Source organism: Trichomycterus rosablanca, chromosome 17, assembly GCF_030014385.1.
Source record: "Trichomycterus rosablanca isolate fTriRos1 chromosome 17, fTriRos1.hap1, whole genome shotgun sequence".
NCBI classification, from domain to species: domain Eukaryota; kingdom Metazoa; phylum Chordata; class Actinopteri; order Siluriformes; family Trichomycteridae; genus Trichomycterus; species Trichomycterus rosablanca.
In genome coordinates this window covers 25,721,194-25,738,188 of record NC_086004.1, presented here as the reverse complement: position 1 = coordinate 25,738,188, position 16,995 = coordinate 25,721,194, and the positions used below count along the sequence as shown (strand labels likewise).

General features: G+C 39.4%; 1 protein-coding gene across 1 annotated transcript in view; it reads right to left on the bottom strand.

The window, feature by feature from the left end:
* Positions 1-16,995, bottom strand: part of tbl1xr1a (TBL1X/Y related 1a) — a 58,444-nt gene that overhangs the window by 21,739 nt on the left and 19,710 nt on the right. The window contains exon 2 of the mRNA XM_063012381.1: positions 7,964-8,016. The gene's annotated coding sequence lies outside the window, so the exon portion shown is untranslated. The remainder of the gene's footprint in view (positions 1-7,963; positions 8,017-16,995) is intronic.

Here is a 16,995-nt window from a genome sequence, read left to right as displayed (position 1 = left end):
CACTGCCAAGCAGTGCCACAGACCAGCGTTTCCGAACCGTTTTTGCACCACGGACCGGTTTCATATAAGATATAATTGTACAGACCGGCGGGGGAGGAAGGATTTAATTATATTGCGCACAAACAATGTAAAATGAGCTTTTTTTCGCTGCAATGAGATGCTGCTCCCACCTAGGGGTGACAATACGACAATAACACCCGAAATGGAAGCAGTGTAAACTAATGAAAGCTTTTCTAGCAATCTCTAATTATTAGTTTCTGTGCGGCCCGGTAATAAATAGCCTACCCCCCACGGTGGTTGGGGACCACTGCCACAGGGTCTAGGTTTGGGTGGAGATCCACCAGGACATAAGTATGTATGTATATACAGTATATATATATATATATGTAATTGTATGTGAAGGAGTCACCTTTTTAATTAGCCAGTTTTCCATTTACTTTCACCACACAACTGTGTACATTTAAATAGTTAATATCACTAGTAGGTACACTTAGATTAATCCTATTATGAGAACACTACTAGGAATCTCCTGCACTAGTTGGTTTATTTTCTGGGTGTGCAAGCATTCATGGAAAGTACGGCAAAGACCTTTACAAGGTAAATATCACAAGGCTGAAGTGCAAGCTGGGTTCTGTTTGAGTAAAAGCAGCATTAACAGAAACCAATCTGAAGCACAGCTTGTATGATACAGTTTTTTACACAGTTGAAAGCTTAGGATTAATAAGATGTCAACTGAGCAAGTGTTTTACATAAATTTGGGCAGAATTTTATGTACCACCTCCTACTATCAAATTAATTGTGTGCCTTACTTTGTTTTATCCATTTTATTAAAGCTTAAAATCTTTCTAACTCTGTATTGCAAAAATGCTACATGTATAATAAAACACCTCCGCACAGCGTTCATTTCAGCTTCCCAACTTTATACCCCGCTTTATACGGGTTGTGGTTGCGGCACAGAACACCCAATACACCGGAGGCAAGGCAGGAATACCCTAGACATGACGCCAATCCAGCGCAGGTCTTTGTCTATTTGTCCCCTGAGATATATAGCCAATCATGCCAGTGTAAACGCCCAGCTGGCCAAAAGCACCAGAGACCAATGCACCGTTGGAGCACCTACACACAATCTAACTGTAGAGTGCAGAATAAACCAGCTTCAAAGCTAGTAAAGCAATCTGACCCCCTAAGCGAGTATGCTGGGTAAGAAAGTAAAGTCAAAATCACATTTCTGTCATTTAGCAGATGCTTTTATCCAAAGCTACTAACATTTCATGACTAAATACAATCCAAGCAATTGAGGGTTAAGGGCCTCGCTAAGGGACCTAACAGTATCAACCTGGCGATACTGGGGCTTAAACCAGTAACCTTCCCATCACTACTGTCACCTGTTTTGGGAAAGTGGTAGCCTAGTGGGTAGGGCTTTGGGCCATCAACTGAAAGGTTGAGAGCTCAAATCCCAGCTCTGCCATGCAGCCACTGTTGGGCCCTTGAGCAGGGCCCTTAACCCTGTCTGCTCCAGGGGCGCCATACAATGGCTGACCCTGCACTCTGACCCCAGCTTCCTAACAAGCCGGGATATGCGAAGAAAGAATTTCGTTGGACTGTACACATGTAGATGTATATATGACAAATAAAGGTATTCTTCTTTTTCTTTAATGGTCTAAAAAGACCAGTTTATCTGCATTCACATCCTGTCCATTTCCCATGTTTACCTATTCAGTTCACACCACCAGAAGACATTCCACAGGCTCTGAATACATATCGGACGGATTGGTTTCCTCGGGAGAGTAAGACAGCTACTCTAAAATGAAATGCTCGAGTGAGACTGCAGTGTGTGGCTGAGCTCAATAGCCTCTTGTCTCAGGCAGAGGAGTCTGTAGAGAGACATGTAGGGATAAAAGGCGCTTCCTTTATGCAGGCAGCTCCCAAACTCGCTCACTGTCTCTGTGAGGCCACTTTGTGAGGCTGCACCTGCTGAGAAGACTACATGTTCCTGACTCCTTGATTTTCACAGTATTGCATAGCAGGATTGTAACCACTAGTCCATGACATCAATGACACCAATTACACAAAAACAGATTTTTGTTGTCTGTGTGCTTAAACGATAAAGACTCATTTTCTGCAGTGAGCAAGCTCATATGCACTTTAGCTTTCCAGATTAACCATCCAGGGAAAACAGGAGGTTGCTCAAGGTTTATGTGCTATAGAGTGATTCTCTTTCCTCTGTCCTTACTGAAACATTTCAGTGTCAGATTCAACACATACTGGCCTAAAAAACAGGATTAGTATAGCATGGGCATTGTTTCTAGTTTTAAACATGATGTTGAGCATCCTTACATAACTAGCTGCTGTTGGAGATTACAATAAGCGTATTAATTATATTAGCAAGGCCCTTAAATTTCAATTACTTAAATTATAAACACTCACAACGGTAAGTCACTTTGAATACAATGTAAAAGATGGAGAACCAGGACAGTGAACACCCAACAAAACCAGTACGTAACATCGCTGTTAGCTGGGGCAAAAAGGTTGAAACGGCACATCTGAGATGTAAAAGAGCGTAATGTCAAATAAAATCTACTATACATCATAATGTTGAACCCTTAGGATTTGTACTTTATGTAATGTATTTAATGGGCAGTAATAGTCATTCAAAAGTTAAGTAACATAAAGGATTCAAGTGTTTGTGTGGTTAGATTGCTGTTAAGGTTTTGACTAAATTTTAAACTACTAAAACTGAATTACAAGACTAATTAACAACTCTTTAAATTCATTTTCCTGTTCACAGACATTTAGCACGCCAACATGGTTACTGACATGCACCAACATGTGTTCTTACATGCTTGGAACAGCAATGAGGTTAAGTCTGGTGTGCAGTCTTTATACTGTTTTTAACTTTGTAAGGAGTAGGGATGTGAATTTAACCAAATTTTTGAATCACTAACAGTAAATGGTTTGACCATATTGACCAACAAGTGTAAACTGTCCCATAAATATCAATTACCGTGTTTAATATCAATAAGGTTTGGGGCATTACCTAACAGAAAAACAACTTACAATCCTGACTAAATAAAATCCAAGCAATTCAGATTTAAGGACCTTGCTCAGGGGCCCGACAGTGGCAACCTGGAACCGACACACTTCCAATTACTGGTCCTGTACCTTAACCACTGAGCTGCACTCAGGTGAGCATGGCATTTATTAACAATGCACTATAAAAATAATATTTTAATGTGTTAGCTACATAAAATCACTGGCATTATTAGCACTAGGTACTTTTTTGCTGGGTTAGTCTCAGACGGAACAGACTGCAGATATCGTAACTGTGCCACCAATGCATTCAGTCATTTTAAAACTGACTTGCATGCACATATGATAACACAGTTGGAAATTATGAGTATGTGACTTATAATCTTGGAAAAAAAAAAGAACTCCTTTGACAAGGGAACAACAAAATGTATCAGTATTAGATGTTGGGCCCTCAGGAGGCTTAAGAACAGCTTAAGTGTGTCATCGTTTAAACTGTGCAGCTCTCCTTAAATGTCTGAACTGGTATAAGACACCATTCGTTCAAAAAGACGTTTTCTTACTTTGTGTTGGTGATAAAAAGAACTGTCTGGCATCTCTGTCAAAAACCACCCACTGTTCATTAGTTGGGTTAAGATCTGGTTATTGCAGAGGCCACAGCATATCATTTGCATAGTTTTTAATCATATGTACTGACACCCTGGGATCTGGCAGTGTGATTCTAGAAGAGACCATTCCAGTCATGATACTATCCATCCATCCATCCATCCATCCATCCATCCATCCATCCATCCATCCATCCATCCATCCATCCATCTTTTAACCCCGTGTTTACTCTTGTGAGTTGCATCCAACCATGATACAAATGTTTCATCATATTTATCAGGTTGGTAAGAATAACCGTGTGGTGTTTTAAGTTTCTGTATTCTGTAGCAAATTTGAAGCCTCTTGCAAACCATTACAAGTCCAATAATAAAATACTGAAATTTAAACATAATTCCTCCTTAAAAACAAAAAACAGATGAACACAACCACAAACATGGCAGTTTAGCTTATGTTTTGTGTTTCTACAGTGCATGGTGTTCCCCTCCCCCACGACTACTATCACACAGTGAGGGGTTCGTTATCAACCACCCCTGCACCTGCTGTAGACAGATCTACTTCCTCTGTCGCTTTACTGTTCAGCGAGTTACATCAGACACAAACCACCACCCCCATGAGGGGTCTAACTTATCATTCTTCAGGGACTGACTAAGCAACACAATCACCCAGATTATTCTTAACATCTTCAGCATTAAATCCTTGTTATGTCCTGACCCATTAGAAATGACTTGGGATGCAAGATTTTTGAGCCAGTTATGGGTATTAAAAAGCACATTTGTTTTCCAGTTTAATTTAGTGCCACGTTCTAAGCTACAGTATGTACACTCAAACATTCCACAATCTTAAACGTCTTTTTAAATGACCACTTATGTCTTTTATGTCATTTTCCCTACAGTTCATTATTCAAGCAATTCACTGTTCATTTACTCAAATGATCAATAACAAACTTACTACTGGTAGCACCTTTATTTCTTAATCAGGTAAATCTAATCCTGAACAGGAGAAATGTCTGCAGACTTATATGATGAACTGGGTAATTAGATGTCAGCTTGTGATTTTTACATCAAGTGCCAAGTCAGGATTTTTTTTATATGGACAGTAAATTCTAACTCTGCAACCATTAATTAAAATATCTATCTATCTTTTAACGCCGTGTTTACTCTTGAGTTACATTCACGGCAGGAAAGGCAACCATTATAAAAAAAGAAGCATTCACAAGTAACACCTAGTCTACATAAACTGAGACGTTAATGATTTCTGGAACTTGAAAAATAAGCATTATCTAAAGTTTTTTTTTAAAGAATTGAGACTCCCTAGTAGGCTCTGTTTGCAAACCTGACTGAAAAACAAACAAATTTTGGACAATATTAAAAACACCACGTGTTTCTACACAGGCCAGTTTTAACTTTTAATTGGGCAGTCTGGTGGTGCAGCAGGCTAACATGCTAGCACGCAATTGCAGAGGGTTCAAACTCGTAAATTCGAACCAATCCACCAACTCTGCTGGGTGTCCACACAAACACAACTGGCCATGTTTGAAGAAGAGAAGATCGCTGCAATATGTGATCTCTGGGACTTGGGCAGGGCACATGTGCAAGTGGGGGGGGGGGGGGGGGGTAGTCACATGGAGCATAGTGTGGCTCTCAGTACACGATACAGGTGTGTGTGGGGAACCCAAAGATTGCCAGGTGATAAGAAGCGGCCGTATGTGGGGATCCGGCTTTTCTTAATCAGATGGGGGTTGTGCAAGTGGCAGCAGAGTCATGATCGGGAATTGGGCATGACAACATTGGGAGATAAAGGAAGTATTATAATGCATGTACAAACTTTTGACTAATTGTGTACTTGATGGAAAAACACTGTTTAATTCCAACTTTCACATCTCTTGAAATACTAGCGCTACAACTGGGTGGGACGGACAACAAATGTTAAGTAAATAATTCCTTTCCGCAGAACTTACATTGTGTTTCTTTGTTTGTTTGTTTATTTATTAGGATTGTAACGTCGCGTTTTACACTTTGGTTACATTCATGACAGAAACGGTAGTTAATCGTTACACAAGGTTCATCAGTTCACACAAGGTTATATCGAACACAGACATGGACAATTTTGTATCTCCAGTTAACCTCACTTGCATGTCTTTGGACTGTGGGAGGAAACCGGGGCTCCCAGAGGAAACCCACGCAGACATGGGGAGAACATGCAAACTCCACAGAAAGGACCCGGACCGCCCCACCTGGGGATCAAACCCAGAACCTTCTTTCAAGTTTCAAGTTGTACCATTTTTAAAAAAAAGTATTTTATTTGTATTTTCAAATCTCTTCTGCATATGTACAATCCTTGGACACATTTATCTGACTATAAAATAGGTGTGTAACAAGTACTCAAAATAAACCACACATTTTCACTTCTGATATTTTGTCTTGTTAACCACCACACAACCAGACGAGTCTTAAACAAGTGATCCCAACTAAAGCTCTCAGACTCACTGTAATCCGATAGCAAATGCAAACATGCACACTTAACTGTCAGCGTGTTGATATACGCTTTAGTAAGTAGCATGCAATTTGGGACTCAGTCCAAGCTCTTATATCAAAAACACATGATGAAGAAAAGCATCATGTGCTATTTCTGTGTGTATCAGCCACACCCATTGCGAACTGATGTATAAAAGCATTCATATCAAATACATCTGCGGCAACAGTTTGGGGAAGACCCTTTTATGCATGACTATAGACTCGATATGTGAGCAGAGGCATAAAGACATGCCTAGTCTTAGTTTAATGTTAAATGACTACAGCAACCTGCACAGAGACTCTCAGCCTCAGTGAACATCTCTGGAATTACCTGGAATTTTTATAGCAAACCAGGCCTTTTAAAAAGCCTTTACTTTAGAGTGGAGGCTGTTACAGCCGCCATGGGGAAAGAAGGGTCGCCCGTATTAACCCTCAGAGTTTTGGAATGACGTGTATTTCTCAAAGCTCTAACGAGTTTGGTCATTTTCCTCTGACCTCTCAGATTGACACGGCCTGCCTGCCAGCGCAACTTCAGCGTACTTAATGTTTTTACAGCAATCTGTGCAAACTTTAGAGACGGCTGTGAGCTAAAATCCCAGGACATCAGCAGTTAGTTACTCAAACCAGAACAACAATGATGGCAAAGTCACTCAGACCAAATTGTCCCTATTCTGGAGCTTATTGTAAATATTAACTGAAGTTTCTATCGGTATTGCTCTGCGACTGCAGCTGGCAAAGGTATTTCTAATGAAGCCATCCTTGAAGCTTGTATGGACACTAATGGGCGGCAGATAATCCATGATCCGAATGGACACCCAACCCTCCATGCAGTTCAGTACGCATATAAACCAAAGATCAATTATTAAAGGTTGATCATAATAGTGTGGAATACAAACTGCCAGTCATGCCTGCCAGATGAGAGAAATATTCGGTCCTCCTTGAACACACACTAATTTACATTTTCAGCATTTAGCAGACAAAGCGACTTACAGTCTAAGCAATTTAGGGTTAAGGGCCTTGCTCAAGGGCCTAACAGTATCAATCTGGTGGTGGGGATTAAACAAGCAACTTTTTGCTTACTAGTCCAGTACCTTAACCGCTAGGCTACAACTGCCCTCACTACACTAATGACGGAAGAAGGGTGGTGGACAAAACCAATACAGTATGTAGGCACCATGGCATGAAAAAGCTGTATGACGATGGCAATACATCAAGCATGGTCACACAGTTAAAGCGGCATCGCAGTAGTGTGTCAAGGATGGAAGCAGGAGCCAAGACACAACAACCACTTGACTGAGAAACAATGAGTATTGAGTATTGATTAAACATCTTGTACGTTGTTTTAAGACCATGGGCAAACGTTCCATGCTTAAGATTCCTAACATTCTTCATGCATCAATGAATTTGTCTTACTTTTTATGGTAATCCAAAAATAATGATACAATCTGTGACTCAAAAACCGTGAAATGTTCCGATCCATCAGATTTGTGATCCGTTAAACCCCTAGACAATATTATCTCTGAGAACATAATTTACAGTCCCATTGTGTACAGTATGCTTGCTATGAGCCTTACAGTCACACACGGCTACTATAGCAACAGCCTTGGACCGGTACCTGATAAAAGAACAGACCACAATACAGGAAGTAACATCTTAACACCCAAACAAAGACCGACTCGCGTTTAGATTTAAAACCAAACTAACAGAAGCACACTGCTATTTCTTCCTCATGGATTATTACAAGCCTGCAGGTTCATGCGTGAACGAATACATGGCTTTGTCACCTGAGGCCGGTTAAAGCAATTATCTGGACTTACCATGTGATCAGGTCTTGTCAGGACCTCAGACCTCCGCACAGAATCTCTTCTGTCTGAAAATAAAACAATAAAACAAAGATCACGATCAGAGAAATGCACAACAGAGGCTCGACTAAATCAAGATTCCTTATGAGGAGAATATCGATCTGCACTGAGCCGTTCACGCTGGACAGCTGTTGATGCTGTAACGCTGCATTAATGAGAATGCAGATTTAACTTGGCAGATAATATGACAGATACACAACTTGATTTAAAACCATCACATCTGGTCTGGTAAAATTGTCTGATTTTAACAACAAGCTGTTAAAGAGAGAAGAGAAGAAGGAGGGTGGTTTACAAGACGGGTTCATGAGCTTCTCTAAAGCTAAAAATAATTAATTTAATAAAGTTAACATTTAAGTCCCTACAAAATGTAGCATTTTCATTTGTTAATTATTGTCATGTAGATCGTTTCCCAACCTTTTTGCACCACGGACCGGTTTCATATAAGATATAATTTCACGGACCGGCGGAGGCAGGAGGATTTAATAATATTGCTCACAAACAATGTAAAATGAGCTTTTTTCGCTGCAACGAGACACTGCTTCCACCTAGGTGTGACAATAAGACAATAACACCTTTTCTATCAATCTCCAATTATTCGTTCTTTCTGTGCGGCCCAGTAATGAATGACCCGCGGCCCGGTGGTTGGGGACCACAGATGTAGACTGTTTCACCACAGACAACATTAAATATTTGCTGTAGATTTGTAGTTGACAAGTTTCCTGTTTATGCCTAGTTCACACTACACGATTTTTTCCCCTGATTTTCGCTCGGCGACTGGTCGGTGCTAGATTTGCCGGCTCGGGAGCAACTCGGCGTTTGCTCGGCGATCGAAACTCGGCTCTTAATCGCTATGTGTGAACTACCCATCAACTCGATCCGACCGGCTCGACCGAATCGAGATTTCTAGCATGTCAGATATCTGATCTCAGTTGCACAACTGGCAGTGACTGCTATGTCGAACAGCCAATGAGAACGCAAGATGCGGTGTGAGGGGAAACGCAGGAGAGGAGTGTTGAAATACGTTTTACAGTATTTCTGACTTGATTGTTCTCTACAAAACATACCAACACTGCATTGAACAATTTACTATAGAACAATCCATACTGTTCGCGTTGCCAAATCCACTCAGATTCCACTCAGATTTTCCTCCTTGATTTTATGCTGCACATCAGCGCACAAACTTTGATCTCTCGCTACTTGTTGGCGTGCATTTTTGGACGTGGTATCATTAAACCCCTCGTCACTTCTCACGTGTGTTTTTGTAAAAAAAAAAAAAAAGAAAATAAATAAATAAAAAACCTACTTTGGGAGATCAGAGAAGCTCCCATGATTCCAGTTGGTGATAGATCGTGTAGTGTGAAACCCCCTATCACCGATCAAGTCTTGTAGTGTGAAATATACATCGACTGAAAGACTCCAGAGTGCAAAAGATTCAGTTGTGTAGTGTGAACTGTACAGCGACCCGACAAATCAGAAAGTCGTGTAGTGTGAACTTGGCATTATCTGAATTATTTAAGACTGGTTATATGTGAATTCAACTGCACTTAGCAGAAAAGTCAAGTTGCCTAAAGTGTTTAATCCATTTACTCAACACTATTAATTATAAATCAAGATTATTTCCATGCCACTTGCAAACCCACACACCTCTGCAGACATTCCAGCCTGCTGGTTTTATGCTGTATTTCACAGATATCTGTACAAAGTTGAAGTTAGTGTGTTTTATTCAGTGACAAAAATATGACAGGATCTCCAGGATGACCAGTTTATACTAATCTGCCAAACTCTCTTAAGGCAGTGTATATCCATGTGATCTGTATGTGTTTTATATCTTCAGTTGTGTTTTGTTTTACAATAAGAAAACCACAGTGCCTTAAACCGTTATTGGTGGCACTGCTTTATTGCATCAACCTATATGGTAAGGCAGTAAGATAGATGGATGGATGGATGGATGGATGGATTCTATCCTGTCTATCCTGATAGTAACTCAGTGTTCAATGATGATGTCCCGAACTAGTGAAGCGTTATACAGCGTGATCGCTGCTGGTACAAACAATCTCCTGTACCGTTTCTTGTTGCAGCGGAGTTGGATGAGTCTGTTGCTGAAAGTGCTCCCATGTCTGAATAGCCAAAGATAATGGTAAAGTCCTGGTAGCAGAAACCACTGGAGTCTTGTAGAGGTCTTGTGGAGTCCATGTTTCGACAAGTCAGAGGTGTTTTGACAGCTTATTGGGCGGATGGTCCTAATGTTTTTAGTCATCAGTGTTTGTACACAAATCAGCCAAAGCATTAAAACCACCTCTAATCATTTATTTGTTTGTGTTTATTGCCATTCCAGCACAATTTGGCTATGTACATTAGAGGTTGGTTCAAAATCAAGTTTAAGCTAAGTAAAAGTCAATGTACTATATTTAACTTTTAATCTTTAGGTAATTCAACAAATTCAGAATTTTTTGTGAGTTACTGCGTTCGAAGAGGTTTTTCATGTGTCTCTGTAAAATATTTTTCTAGTATCTTTGATGGCTTGGCTTTCTGTCAGGATATGTTTTATTCACCTCTAATAATTGTGCATAACAGTAACGCAAACATTACATACATCAACCTGCTAGACTGTCAGTCTGGTTTCAGGCGATCCTAGGTTAACGCATATTCTCACGCCCACGACACTTTCACCAGCGAGCTGGACTTTGCTGCACCTTAACTTACAGCTTCTTTTAACAGCTCAGTCGGAGGCAGTATGGAATAACAGGAGGTGTTTAACTGGGTCATCTGAGACCAACAAAGACAAAACGTAGCTCATGAAGGCTAGAAAGAAGTATGCAACTACATCATATATCCTGTTAAAAATGTAGCCGTTACAAACACATCATCCAGTCTTTAGGGACTAGAGCACCAATGATGAATAACCAAAGCTTACAAATGGATGGAGACCCTTGAATGGAGTATGTGTTATTTATCACATGCCATAGTAAACATGTGCAAACGAATCAGTAAGTGACACTAAAAATAACAATAGAAAGTGTAGGTGTGTGGTAACTTTAAATAGACTTTACAGTATTGAATGAAATCAGTCTGTGTCTGTTTTTATGTATTAAAAAAGCCCACTAGAACATGATCACATACCAGTGAGACAACACAGCAACTGGACCTACACACATAATACGGCCAAAAGTATTCTGACACCTAACCATGAGTTTGTTGGACATCCTGTTTAAAAACAAATGGTATTAAAATACAGTGACCTGTTAACTGTGATCTAAATCTTTTGTCCATATAGTGCATTTTACTTGCACTGTGATCACAGCTTTATATAGACAATGCAAGTGTAGTGAATGCAGCAGGGGTTGCAGGTACAACATCAAACGAATTATGAATTGAAAGGGGATATAAACAGTTTTGAAAGAACAGAGCTTTAGGGAAGATGCTTCAGAGCTTTAGGGAAGATTTAAGCCTTTAGATTTGGAGCCACTGGACAAAAATTGCCACTACCCCTTGACAAATAAACACAAAAGATAATTGGTCATATAATAGAATAGTGTAAATTCTAATGATCGCATGCTTTTGTTTAAATATAAATTTTTAAAGGCCACATTTTTGCATTTACAGAAAAAAAGTTAAATACAGTAGCTGTAAAATAATAATATAAAACCTACTTAATAATATGCACAAGTATGATCGCGTATAAGCCAAACACCTACTTTTTCCCCCCAAACATACATGTTCTATTTTAAGTCAATGATAACAATAATAAACACAATCAGCCACAGAACAAGTTGAAGGTGAGCTCTAAAAGTAGTTCTGCCTGTACTAACCAGAAATGCTGAATATGTGTTTAACTTAAATATATGAAGCACATGAACACAGCATAATTTTACGCTGCTTAATAGCCTGTGACCCAAAGCATGACTCGCACCGAGGCTTGCAAACCTTTTCACTATTGCTTGGACGAATCAATCTGGAGCCAAATATAAGTTCCCCCTTCCTCTACTGAGGATTAGATGCAAAGATACAAAGATTACTATCAAAGAGTAAATATACTGATACATTTTGAGTAGAGATGGGACGATCGATCGGCTACGAATCGGTATCGGCCGATTTTTAATCAAAATATGCTATCGGCGATCGGCGATATTTCCTAAAAGTAGCCGATCCGATCGTGTGATATATAAAGACCATGTTAAGTTAACAGCTCAGTGGATTGATCCAGACACAACAATCGTACAGAAACCATCGTGAAAGCTCTTACGATGTAATTTTGCTGATTGTAATATTTACTTTAAAAAGATAATTCAACCCGGTCACATCCGAGTCGATTCTATCAGCACGTTATATAAACTCCTGGTTCACTTTGGTAAATCGTAAGCGGTTCTTACTTGTGATGTACTAGATGAGAACAGAAAACGTTACAGAGCCAATCAGAGGCAAAAGTTTATTCATTACCAAATTCGTTAGTTCAGGATCATCTGCTGAACTTTTAGAAAACTTTTAGCTCCTTAGACGGAACGAGTCTGACTCGGTTACAGATCTGTGGTAATAGCAGTTTAATGAAGCTTTTTAATGTAAGAGAGTCACACAGAATGTTCTGTAGTAGCTGGTGTTTATTTAAAACCACGACATTTAATTAATAACAGTAAACACGGAGAGATAACTGAGAAGAGAAACTTACGCTTCACATAAAAACGAATCAACTCATGAATCAATGAATCACTTATAGCGATACTGTGAACTCTGCGTCTCTGTAACTCTGTAACTGTGTATCTTCTAAAGGCACACACACACACACACACACACACACACACACACACACACACACACACACACACACACACACACACACACGCGCGCTGCTCCGGTTTATCTTTACTGTGAGGCTCTTTTTAAGTTTATTTACTGCTAATCCCCCCCCGATCGGAATCGGCTATCGGCCGATGTCCCTGAAAGGAGATCGGAATCGGTGCCAAAAACCCAGATCGGTCCATCTCTAATTTTGAGTAGAACATGTCAATAAAGCTTTAAGTTGACTACAAAGTCATCTAGTTAATGTTAGTCAAACTACTTAGTTGTTAGGAAGCTGAGGTCAAATTGTATGAGGGTCCCCCTCTGGACCCTTTTAATTTAGCCAAAAGCTCTATCCAGTGAGCAACACGTGTCCCAAGATCTTAATGTTTTTGGATATTTACACCTATGAAAATGTAACGTAACAATTTTCAAAACAATTACTAAAATACTTAAAAAACATTACAATAACAATATGCAAGTAGGAACTGGTGCTGGTACAACTTCTAACCATTCTAACCTCTGACTTCACCAAACTATGTAAACCTTAGTGTTTAATTTCTCAAACATGTGCAGTGTGTTCTAGACCAAACTGCTTGTTTTATAACAGGAGATACACTGTTGATTTTTATATCATGAATAATTACATTCTCCACTTGCAGTACAGTAAAACAGCATAACATCTTTCATCTTAAAATGTGCTCTGTCCCAAAACTAACCAAACACACTTTTTAAGCAGCCTTCTTGGCACGAGAGCCCAAAACTTTCAAGTAAGAGGCACTAGCCATTGAAAGTTCTGCATTTGTTTAAATTACAGAAACAAATAAGGTGCATTCCAATCACCCCAGTAATTCCCTGTGAAGTGGACATTTCAAATGAGTCTCCAAACCGTCGGGAATTAAAGCCTTCAGTTCAAAGGGAATAAACTGCACAGCGAGTAATAAGAGACGGTTTATCACTACACAGGAAGTTGAGAGTAAAATGTACCCAGTAGTCATTTTGTGCCTTCCAGGTTAAGACAGCTGGCACATTATATGAAGGTACGAGCGAGACGTCAGACTAATGTTTCAATAATCTTTGCTGAAACGATCCCATCAAATAATGTAAAAATAATCAGTGAATGTACAGAAACAAAATTTGCTTGTTAACGTTCACGTAGCTAATCACAAGCAATATAACACAATATATAACATACAGCATAGTGGTACGTCCATAAAATCATTTTTATTCCTATATTAGACACAATATGACACGTGGCTGTGGTTCATTCGTTTGATCGTTACTTTCGAAAGCAAAGGAACAAATAAAGATTGCCGTCAACGTGACGCTCTAATGTTTACGTGATAACGTTGTGAGACATTACAAATAAAAAGATTTAACCAATTAAAAATCTACAAGCAAATCTCATGTGATTTGTTTGTTTATCAGGATTTTAACGTCATGTTTTACACTTTGGTTACATTCATGACAGAAACAGTAGTTACTTATTACACACAAGGTTCATCAGTTCACAAGGTTATATCAAACACAGTCATGGATAATTTAATATCTCCAATTAACCTTACTTGCACGTCTTTGGACTTTGGACTGGAGTAAACCCAAGCAGACAGGGAGAACATGCAAACTCCACACAGAAAGGACCCGGGCCGCCCCACCTAGGGATCGAACTAGAGATGGGACGATCGATCGGCTATGAATCGGTATCGGCCGATTTTTAATCAAAATATGCTATCGGCGATCGGCGATATTTCCTAAAAGTAGCCGATCCGATCGTGTGATATATAAAGATCACGTTAAGTTAACAGCTCAGTGGATTGATCCAGACTTTGAGCTACGACGCGCCAACCATCACATCACCATTCATCAACCATCGTACAGAAACCATCGTGAAAGCTCTTACGATGTAATTTTGCTGATTGTAATATTTACTTTAAAAAGATAATTCAACCCGGTCACATCTGAGTCGATTCTATCAGCACGTTATATAAACTCCTGGTTCACTTTGGTAAATCGTAACCGGTTCTTACTTGTGATGTAGATGAGAACAGAAGACGTTACAGAGCCAATCAGAGGCAAAAGTTTATTCATTACCAAATTCGTTAGTTCAGGATCATCTGCTAAACTTTTAGGGTAATCAGAACTTTTAGCTCCACAGACGGAACGAGTCTGACTCGGTGACCGCTCTGTGGTAATAGCGGTTTAATTAAGCTTTTTAATTAAGCTTTTTAATGAAGCTTTTTAATGTAAGAAAGTCACACAAAATGTTCTGTAGTAGCTGGTGTTTATTTAAAACCACAGCATTTATTAATAACAGTAAAAACGGAGAGAGAAACTTACGCGTCACATTCGACTCCTGAATCAGAATCATTTAAAGCGACACTGTGAACAAAGCGTTTTTTTTAAAGAAACACACACACGCTGTTGCTTTCGGTTTATTTTCACTGTGAGGCTCTTTTTAAGTTTTTTTCAGACTAAACTGGATAACATTAAACCTGTGTGTGTGTGTGTGTGTGTGTGTGTGTGTGTGTGTGGTCAGTTAGACTAATAAGATATGTCTCCTGTGGGTGAAAAAAATAATTGTTTGGTTACTTTATTATTTACTGCTGATTTTGCGCTAAAAATTGCATGTCACCGCCCCCCCCATCCACCCCCCCCCCCATCCCCCGCGATCGAAATCGACTATCGTCCGATTGCCCTGAAAAGAGATCGGAGATCGCAATCGGTGCCAAAAACCCCGATCGTCCCATCTCTAGATCGAACCCAGGACCTTCTTGCTGTGAGGCGACAGCGCTACCCACTTAGCCACCGTGCCGCCCACCATATCATGTGATTAGTGTGTAGGAAATACAAGGGCACTGCACAGCCTGTTCCTACAGAATTAGATTACTAATATTTCCCAGTTTAACTTTGTTATTATTGTTTAACAAGTCATGAAGCTGAAAAACAACCCTGGGCTGAAACAAAAACATCCGATCAAAGTACATTTGTTACTTGTATTTGAAAGTGTTAGTCCTTAATATTTTGTCTCACCCCATGATTTGGCTGTTTTGCGAGATAAATTAAATTTGGTTGACGTATTCCACAGGTCCACGGCCTAATCTCTTCAAGACCGTGTAATACCATTATCAACAACATAAATAAGGTACTTTTAAAATGCATTGTCTGCCACTTTAAATGGACAGCACATGTTCTTCAAAGTCAAGGATTTAAAACTGACAATTTAATCAGTAGGAGTATTTTAGTTACATACCTTTAACCCATCACAGAAATGTAAGGATATGAAAAGCATAACCTTGTATAACTCTCGCTTAAACCCTCGAATGCTACGATATGGCTCAAAATGCTATGACTGACTGAACCTTGAGTATAAAAGAAGGATCCACCACCATGTTTTTCTCACCTGTTACCAATTCACCTGCATGTTTCATCAAATTCTAAATCTGTTGTGGTTTTCACACCTTCATGCAAACAACCAAACTAACAAGGTGTATCAAGATCTCGCAGCGTAATATACCTCATATGATATACCTTATATTATACATAAAACGCTGGTAGTATGAAGGAGTAATTCTGCACTTGTCTCTCCTTCTGTTCAATCTGTTCAATCAGAATTCCCCAGTCTAGGTTTGACCTGATCTTTTAGACACACCAAATACCAGATTATATAGGAGGAATTTCAAGCTAAAATCACACATCACTGTAATTAATCCTTTGTTTACTGAGAAACTGGGCCATTTGGATTAGCTTGGGGTGGTTGTTGGCAGATGAAAAAAGATTAGATCAAAATAGATGTGTTTACAGAATCCGCTCACAGAATCCCATTGTTTAAGCCTCAGAGATGCAGACATGTTGATGTGCATGAGGGAAATGGGGGAATCCAGGACATGATGCTGTGTTGATTTATTTGTTTGTGTGTGTGTGTGTGTGTGTGTGTGTGTGTGTCCCTGTTAAAATGCCAGGATTTGTGAGGTTAAAAAATTATACTAAGATAAATCATAAGATACAATCCATTTTATAAGAAACGCCTGTTCATTCTTATATTCTTATACACTGATCAGCCATAACATTAAAACACCTCCTTGTTTTTACACTCACTGTCCATTTTATCCACTTACCATATAGAAGCACTTTGAAGTTCTACGATTACTGACTGTAGTCCATCAGTTTCTATTAAAGCAATAAGCCACGAGAGGCCGTGCATTACTGTGATTTTA